Below are 9311 nucleotides of genomic sequence, written 5' to 3' on the forward strand. Positions count from 1 at the left end.
GTATAATCAGTGATCGAGCATCATCTCTTCTTATGAACATTTAAACCAAGGGTTGGGAATTTGTTTGTTTTTAGAGAGAATTAGTGAGTCAAGGGATTGGGATCCAATCATATAAGATTGCAAAGCAAAATTCAATGGATGCATTGGTTGAGGAAGGGATAAAAATGTTTTGATTCGGAGATCTCAATATCTCCTGAAACCCAATGAATTCCCCATTTCTGATCTACCACTTTCTCTTTACATTCTGCAATTAAATTCATGCTATCACCCCTATCCCCTTTTAATTTCAGCAATTTAGCTTCTCGCTCTTTAATTCATGCAAGTTTACATTCCGCAATTCTCATCTAAATCTTGATTCCGCTCAACTAGAACACACTTCTAATCCGAATTGCTCACTCAACCAATCCTTGTGGGATTCGACCTCACTCTATTGTGAGTTTTTACTTGACGATAACCGGTGCACTTGCCGGAAGGAATTTTTGCCGATCGTGCAATTTCCTAAAATCGTAGCTATCACTCACCTATTATGTATTTTACTTGGAAACTATTTGGACAAAATGCAATTTAGTTTCTTTTAACCATATTGCAGTTTTGTTATATGTTTCTTTCACCCTTTTGTGAAATGCGAGTTACATACCTTTCTTTTAGCACATGAAGTGATCTTTCTTTAGTTTTTCATTCTTAATGTATTATGTGTACTTAATCAAAAATTTTAGACCTTGAGAGTGTCATCACTGGCTTTAGTTGACCTTCTTCTATGATTTTATACTTTTTAACTCAGCTTGATTTAGTTTCAAACTATTGCCTTGCTTATCCTTTTTGAGTTTCTATCAGTTATCTCTGGTTCGGGAGTCATCATTGAGGTTGTTAAACTAAATTTCTTTCCAATACTCTTCATCGATTGTACTTCCTTGTTTACTTGTAGATTCAGTAGTTCTTTCAAAACTCTTGTGGAGATTAACCTTGTTGTTTGTCCTTCTTTTTCAAAGTCTTTTATCCTTCTGAGTAAACTCGAGAATTGTTTTGATGTTACGTGCAATCTTTAGGCATAGTAATACGATGCTTTAGTTCTTTAGAATGTGGTTTTTGGTTATGGAAGGGGGAGCAGTAAGTGTCCGGCGTTATGAGAAGTTGTGGGAGTTTTGTTTCTCGCGGAAGAGTTTGCGGATGTTAGGCTTGTGATCAGTTATGGGGTTGTGAAGTAATTGATGGAGTTAGGAAATTGATACTTGGAAAGGGGTACGAGATCTGCGAGTGAACGTTATATCTGTTGTTAGATACCAACCTACTTTGTAGCCTTTTGCCATGTTAACCACCGCTTTGCTTTATGAACGCCTATCTTGACTTGCACCCTATTTTGTTTCTATAAGCTTTTGTAAAGTTTTGAAACCATATAACCTTTTTGCATCGAGCCTACCTTGTACCTTTCACCTTACACTATACCTTACCCTTATATTTAAACCTTATGGTTATCTGGTATTTGAAATTTTATACATATGTGTGCTAAGATTTCTTACTTTCCTAAAAAGTATTTAAAAATTAGAGTGCTAAGTCTATGTATGACCTTATGTATTAGTTTAATTTTTGAGGACAAAAATTTTTATAAGGTGGGTGGAATGTAAGATCCAAGACTTTTGAAAAGTCCTATTTTGAACTAATCTCAAATCATATATTTATTTACAGTTTTATTTTCAGGAAATTATTTTATTGAAAATAATTAAAGGCAATTTTGATTAATTGGATTCGAAATAAATTAAGATTTTTATCCAAACTCTATACTTGTGAATTATTTTTCTATTTATGATTTAAAATTTTAGAAATTCGAAAATAACGAGGTTTGCCTATTTAAATCAAAATTTCATCTAATTTTATGATTTTTGAATTATTTCTATAATTAAGTTATAAAGTTGGTAGTTATAAAATAATAAGAATTTTATATGATTTGATTTTAGATCAATTATATTTATATCATTCAATACTTTAAGTTTTAAGGATAAAGAAAATTAATTATATTACAATGTATTTTCAATTAGAGAAATTGATTGGTAATCAATTATTATTTTTATACCACAAATAGTATTCTGAAGTAATTTTTAGAATTTTAATTTAGATTTCAAATTAATACTATATGAACCAATATTATTAAAATTATCTTACTCAAATTAAACCCTAAATTCCCAAAAACTCTAACCCTAATTAACACACATTTTTCTTTTACCCCAAGAGAAACCCTAGCCACCCTTTCTCCTTCAGTAATACACATACACACAACACAGTAGTTGCTGCTGGGAAAAGAAAGAAAGAAAGAAAGAAAGAAAGGGAAACTGGGAAGGGGGGCCGTGAAGGAGAAGATCCAGAAAGGGAGAGGAAGGGAAGAGGGAGTCGTGCCGGAGCGACGGGGACTTATCGCCACCGTCGCACCATCGTCAAGCCTTGGAGGAAGGCTGCTTCTTTGAGCTGTCGCCGCGGATCCTCCGTGAGCCACCGCTAGTCAGAATTGAAGAGAGAGAAAGCATTCGCGGAGGGAGCCGGGAGAGAGAGAGGTGAGCGCGAGATAGACCAGAAGGACAGAACCACGCCGCCCAGTCATCGTTCGTGAAGTCTGGGTTACCGTCGTCCATGCTCGCCGCCGCCGTTTCTGTTGCCGTCGTCAGTGCCTTATTGTTGTTGCTGCTGCTGCTGGGATCTACGCCGCCATGACCGAACTTCTATCATCAAGAAGCACCACTGCTGCCATCGAGATCCACTACCGGTAAGGGTTTAAGTTGGTCTTTGTTTCTTTTGAGTTTCCGGGAGTTTTATCATCACTGCCTGTTTGTTACAGTCATCGTCACCAGAGTTCTGGTCACCGCTGATGCTCGAGGTGGTTACCGGGGCTGTTTGCTACTGCCGCTGTCTCGTTTTCTTAGTTCGGTAAGTATTTATATTTTCTGAAACCCCTGCATTAGTATTCTATTATGTTTGGCTATAAACTCTGAGGTTTGGTAATGTAGGTTAAAGTTCTGTATGTTGAATGCCACTTTTAAATTGCTGTGAGTGCTACGAAAGTGATCAGGGGCTGAGTTTGTGCTTGTCGTTGGTTTTGGGCTGAGAGGAAAGAGTTTGGTTGATGTATTTGGGTTATGGTTGCGACGGGTCGAGGTAACGTTTGGGTTATGGTTGCGACGGGTTGAGGTAGGGACTTTTTATACAAACTAATTTATTTAAATTAGAAATTGTTATAAATAGATATGCTGTGCGCAATTTATTTCTGGTGATTATGCAATTCTTATGAATTGTCTGATTATGTCTTGGTTGGATATGGTTGCGTGTTTGGGTGAAATAATGTCTGATTTTGATACATTAGAGATTTTTAGATTGGTTGATTTGGAATGACCTTGATAGTATGAAAGTCTGAGTTTTGTTAATTGGAAAATGATTTGGTTTTGAACCCGTTGAGAGGGGATTGATGATTGGTTTGGTTGGGACCCGAAAAGGGTGGCAAAGTCTAAGTTTTAGGGGTGATGCTACCAAAATTTCTATAAAATTCGAGATTTTATTTGAAACGGTATTATAAAAAGGAATGGATTATGCCTTGAACTGTATTACCGATAAATGAATTAGATTTGAACCCTTTATTTAAGAAAATTATTATATTTTGAATGTAAACTATTTTAGAAAAAATCATGTTTTAAAGGCGATTTAAAGATTAAAATAATCAAGTTTTGGAATTTGATTAAGCAAGAAAATTTGAAGGAGTTTTAATGGCGTTCGAATTAACTAATTTCACTTTACGACGTTTTAAGAAAAGTTTGAAGTATTTTCTGAAACTTTTACTTAGTAAAACTGAAACAATTTTCGAGCCTTTGGAAACAGATTTAAGAATGAAATTGAAATTGGTTTCGGTTTAAAAGATTTGGTTTTGGTGTAAGTAAGTTGGTTTTGAAATTGGTTCGGAATATTTGGATACATGACTTGGCTTTGGTTTAAATTCAATTTTATTTATTCAAATTAAGAAGTTAAGGTTTCAGAGGTTTTCAATGTATTTAAGAAATGTGTTAGGTTATTCTCCCCTGAAGTCTTGAGACTCTGCTGAGGAATTTCATGACCAAATCCTGATTTAGAAATGAATGATTTTGAGTTTTTCAAAAGCGATTTTGAATTTGGCATGGTTTTGAGATTGTTTGGAAGTATTGGAAAGATATGAAAAGTGGCTCCATTTTGAAAAGTGATTCTTGGCAAGATGTGAATTGAATACGTTTGTTATTTAAAAGTAAATGGGCCAAGAATGAATTTGAAATAAGTTATTGAGCCTAATTGATTGTGGATATAATCAAGATTGATGAGTTATTATTTGGTAGGCGTAAGGGCCGGGTTTGTCCCGCTTATGCTGAGAAGTTTGATATTGATGAGATTGTTAATAAGTCGCTTGTGCCTGGCAAGGACGGTGGTTTAATCTCGTTTATCGAGGTTGTGGTGCTCGCGTAAGGACGGTGGTTCAATCCCGCATACGTGTAGATGTGAGGTCGGAGGCAAAGTATCCCGCTTACATCCTTTCGGATCACAAGAGTGTGCAGGCACTGACATCCTAGACCGTGTGGCTGGCAGGTTATCCCAGAGGGTTCCTATTTATACATGACCAAAAGGCAACATTCCCATGGCAATGTGTCGGGTTGGCAATTGAACTGATAATGTGATATCACAGCCAGTAGGACAGACATTCATTATTTGAATTTATGCGACATTATTTGGGTGTGCATATTGTAATTGGTTTGCCTATGTGAATACTTATGTTAACTGCTAACTGCTATATTTGTTTTAATTGCTACTGATTGTGTTTGAACTACATTATTTGTGATTGTGTTTTGATTGGTTGGTTTGTGATGAATTGGTTGATGATTGAGTTGTTTGGGCCAGGGGCCATGTTAGATTGGATGGGATTGAAACCGTGGTTTGTATATTAAGTTCTAGTTCTGTATAAAATATCTGACTGGTTCTGTATAGACTTAATGAACCTATACTTGGAACAGGATAATCATTTATACCACGTAGGTAATTGCTTTCATGGTTGTGGTCTAGAAAAGTATAAAAAATCAAACTCTTACAGCATAGACTTAATTGAACCTATGTTTTGAGATGCTGGTCATTCATACTGTCTAGGAAAAACTTTTCAGATTTTTGCAAGAAAGGAAAAAAGGTTTTGTTTTAAAATATTTGAGAAATTTATCAAGACTTCAAAAAGGGATTTTCTAGATTTCGAATGTGTACCCAAGGTTTTTGGAAAGATTCATAAGACGAGTAATGATCACTGTACTCTAAAAACAATTTTATTTTACGTATCTTGTTATAGCAATTTCTGTAATCCTATAGTGAGAACAAGCGAGGACGACGTTCTCACTCCCCTACAGGTTGTTCCTTTTCAGGATATGGACGACGAAGCTTCAGAAGAGTTATGTTCATTTTCTGTTTATTCGATGTTTTTATATTATCTTATGTAGTTTTTCTCCAAGATATCTAGAGTACAAAGACACCTACACCATAATACACATATCTGAGGTGCTGAAACACACATTACATGTTTGAGTGTACCTCAAAGAATGAGCCCATGTTCAGTGTTTACACGTATCTCGAGTACTGAGACCATGTTCCTAGTTTACGCGTATCTCGGATGCTCAGTACCTGTTTTTCCACTTTACACGTATCCCGGGTACACCCTGGATACGTCACCTCGTTGTTGTGTTACATAACGGGGTCTCAATTCCTGGGATATGATTATTTTCTAATTTCTCCCTTAGCACCCAAGATGTGATACGTTGTGTATTTAGGTAATTACTTCATATTTATGCATTTTTGTAATTTCTATATTTATTTAATTTAAATAAAGCAAATCCGAGATATTGAAGTTGAACAATTACATCAAACTGCATAATAGATGAAAAATTTATAATACTATTATGATTTGCATTTATTTTTTCCCAATGAAAAAAAACACTTCCTTTAGCACATTACTTTTGAAATTCAATAAGCATTCACTATCATTTTTTCACGAAAGCAATCAATAAAATTCAAATTTATCTCTAATAAAGGCGATTAGCAACAATTAGTGAACGTGATGCTCTTCACCCAATTAATGGACAATGTAACAAGAAAACCTCTTCTTACACTTCGCTATGCTACAAAATAATTAGTAGAGAACTAGAGATACTATATACATTATATGCATCAACTACAAAAATTTGTTCACTTTTTTCCTGGAGCAATATTTTATGGCACCACAAAAGATAAATATTAAAATAGATATTTTTTTTAGATATAGCTAAACACCAGGAATTTATCATGTGAACACAAATTAAGGGAAACCAACCCTGTTGATTGTCCATCTGAACTTACCTAACCAAAATTCTAACCTCACTAACCTTTAAAATGCACCAAACTAAATTCAAATCTAAATTAAAGTGTGTTGAAACAAAACAAACAAGCACAAAAAATACAGAATAAACCCTAGGTGTAACAGATTAAAGAGAAGGAGAGAGTATATAACTTGAAGTGGAGGAGGAGCAAGAGGGACAATTGGCGGCTGAGGCGGCAATGCTGTTGACGCAGTGAAGGGTAATAGCACGATGAGCATGGAGAATGGCGAGGGGGATAGTGATGACCAAACTTTTGTGTGGTCTAGAATTCACAAATATGTTATCGTTGAAAGTATAGTTTCTAAACCAACAATAATCCTTTCATACAAAAGTTTGGTTGTCACAAGTAACAAACCCCTAATAAATTTGATAACCGAAGTATTTAAACCTCGGGTCGTCTCTCAAGAAATTACAAGGATGTGTTCTTATAATTGGTTATGAGTTGTGTATTTTAGGGTTTTGGATTAATAACAAGAAAAGTAAATTGTGAAGAAATTCAAATGATAAAATGGTCTTGGCAAGGTTTGGTGGTCAAGGCTCTCTATCCTTATTACTAACCACAACATGAGAATTGGCAAGGATCAGTCCTATTAAATCATTCCCTAACTTAGTAAAGGAAAGTTAAATGAGCTATATCAATCCTAATACATAAGTTCTAGCCCTCCACTAATTCAACTAGTGAGAACTAGAGTTAATGGCCCCAACCATCAATCACTTGGACATTAGTAGCTCAAGAGTTCCTAAGTTACCATCCCAAGCTTAGAACATAAAAGTCTAAGCTAAAATCCTCTCAAGCATTTCATCGAACACTTGGAAGGCATGAGATGAAAACACAGAAAACTAGCAAGGAATATTAAATCCAAACAACCAATTGCAAACATTAATTAATAACAAATAATAGAAGTAATAAATATGAAATACCTCAAATTGCGTTAAATAGAAAATCAAATCTAACATAAGAATTCATATACTAAATTGGAAAAATAGAGAATCAACAAGAGGAATAGATAAACCAAGGTACTAGAATAACTAAGAGTACAAGAGAACTAAATTAAAGGAACATTGAACCTGGAATTGGGAAGAAATAAACCTAAAAACCTAAGAACCTAGAGAGAGGAGAGAAAACCTCTCTCTCTAGAAACTACATCTAAAACCTAAAATTATGAATGAATGATTCTATGAATGAAGGATCCCCCCTTTTCCCTTTCAGTCCTTGGTCTTTTTAGGCTTTTTTCACCAAAGATGGGCTTAAAAACTGGGCCAGAAGCCTCCCTGAAATCGCTTGGTACGATTTCATTAAGGGTTTCCGCAAGGGCATCGACGCGTACGTGTACAGCGTGCATACGCGTCCCTGGCGCAGTACACAATCTGCATGAAAACGTCTTATGCGTGCGCGCGTACGTGGGGTAGTGTGGGATCCACACGCACGCATGCTGTGCGGGTGCGCGTCTATAGCTGCGTCCCAAATCCTTGGTTTTTCATGATTTCTCCACTTTGCATGCTTTCTCTTCACTCCATTGATCCATTCCTAGCCCTTTTCAATCTGAAATCATTAACAAATACATCAAGGGTTCTAGTGGAATCAAAGGGAGATTAAAATTATCAATTTAAGAGTCTTAAAGCATGTTTTCACACTTGAGCACAAATTAGGAGAAAATCACAAAACCATGCTATTTCATTGAGTAAATGTCAAAAAAGGTTGACAAAATATTCTAAATTCAACACAAGATAAACCCTGAAATTGGGGTTTATTAACCTCCCCACACTTAAGCATTAGCATGTCCTCATGCTAAGCTCAAGTGAAACTATAAGAGTGAAGAAGAATGGTAGAAAGTTTAAAATGCAACCTATCTATATGAATGCAACTAAATGTAAAATGCTCTTACCTACTTGGTTGAAAGTAAATAAACCTTTCAAGAACAAATATGAACTGGATCTCACTAATTCAAATCATAAAAATGAAGTACAAATAGACTTGCAGAAGAAAATAGCTCATGAAAGCCGGGAACAAAGAATCGAGCATCGAACCCTCACTGGAAGTGTATACACTCTAATCGCTCAAGTGTTTGAGGTTCGATTCTGTCAATTTTCTACTAATCTTGCTTTCTAAGACTTGCTCTTCTTCTACCAATCAACAATGAATTGATGCACAGATACACGTATCAGGAGGTCTTTTAAGGGTTGTAACGGGGTTAGGGTCAAGGTAGGATTGTATTTGGTCAAGTGGACTAAAATCTGAATCCTTAATTAACCCAAGCTTCCCACCTAACTTAGGACAATCCATGTAATCAAAATTTACAACCTAACTATATACCATTAACCATGTTTTTCACATAGTCATGCATCCCAAATTAAGTACAACTCTTATGCATTGCTACCAACATTTACTTTGGGGCATTTTGTCCCCTTTTTATTTATTTGCTCTTTTCTTTTTCTTTTTCTCTTTTTTTTTCTTTTGTATATATTTTTTTCTTTTCTTTTATTTTTCTCAATGAAAGTAAATTAAGATATTAAATGCAAAAATATGTGCTCAATGGTGGACGAAATTGTGATTGCCCTCTTTGTATTTGCATGAGATTTATTTAATGGCTCTTTGGCATATGTGATCACAACTACGTTCAACTTAACTAGCAAGTGTACTGGGTCATCCAAGTAATACCTTACGTGAGTAAAGGTCGATCCCACAGAGATTGTGGTATGAAGCAAGCTACCTTGTAAATCTCAGTTAGGCAGATTAAATTGTTTTGGGTTTCGAAAATTAATAATAAAAAGAAAATAAAAAGGATAGAAATACTTATGTAAAGCAATAGTGGGAATTTCAGATAAGTGTGTGAAGATGATGTGCTCCTCTCGCATCTCTATTTTCTTATTACATTCACCCAATCCTTCCTACTCCTTTCCATGGCAAGCTGTATGTAGGGC

Source organism: Arachis duranensis, chromosome 1 (assembly GCF_000817695.3).
Source record: "Arachis duranensis cultivar V14167 chromosome 1, aradu.V14167.gnm2.J7QH, whole genome shotgun sequence".
Classification (NCBI taxonomy): Eukaryota; Viridiplantae; Streptophyta; class Magnoliopsida; order Fabales; family Fabaceae; genus Arachis; species Arachis duranensis.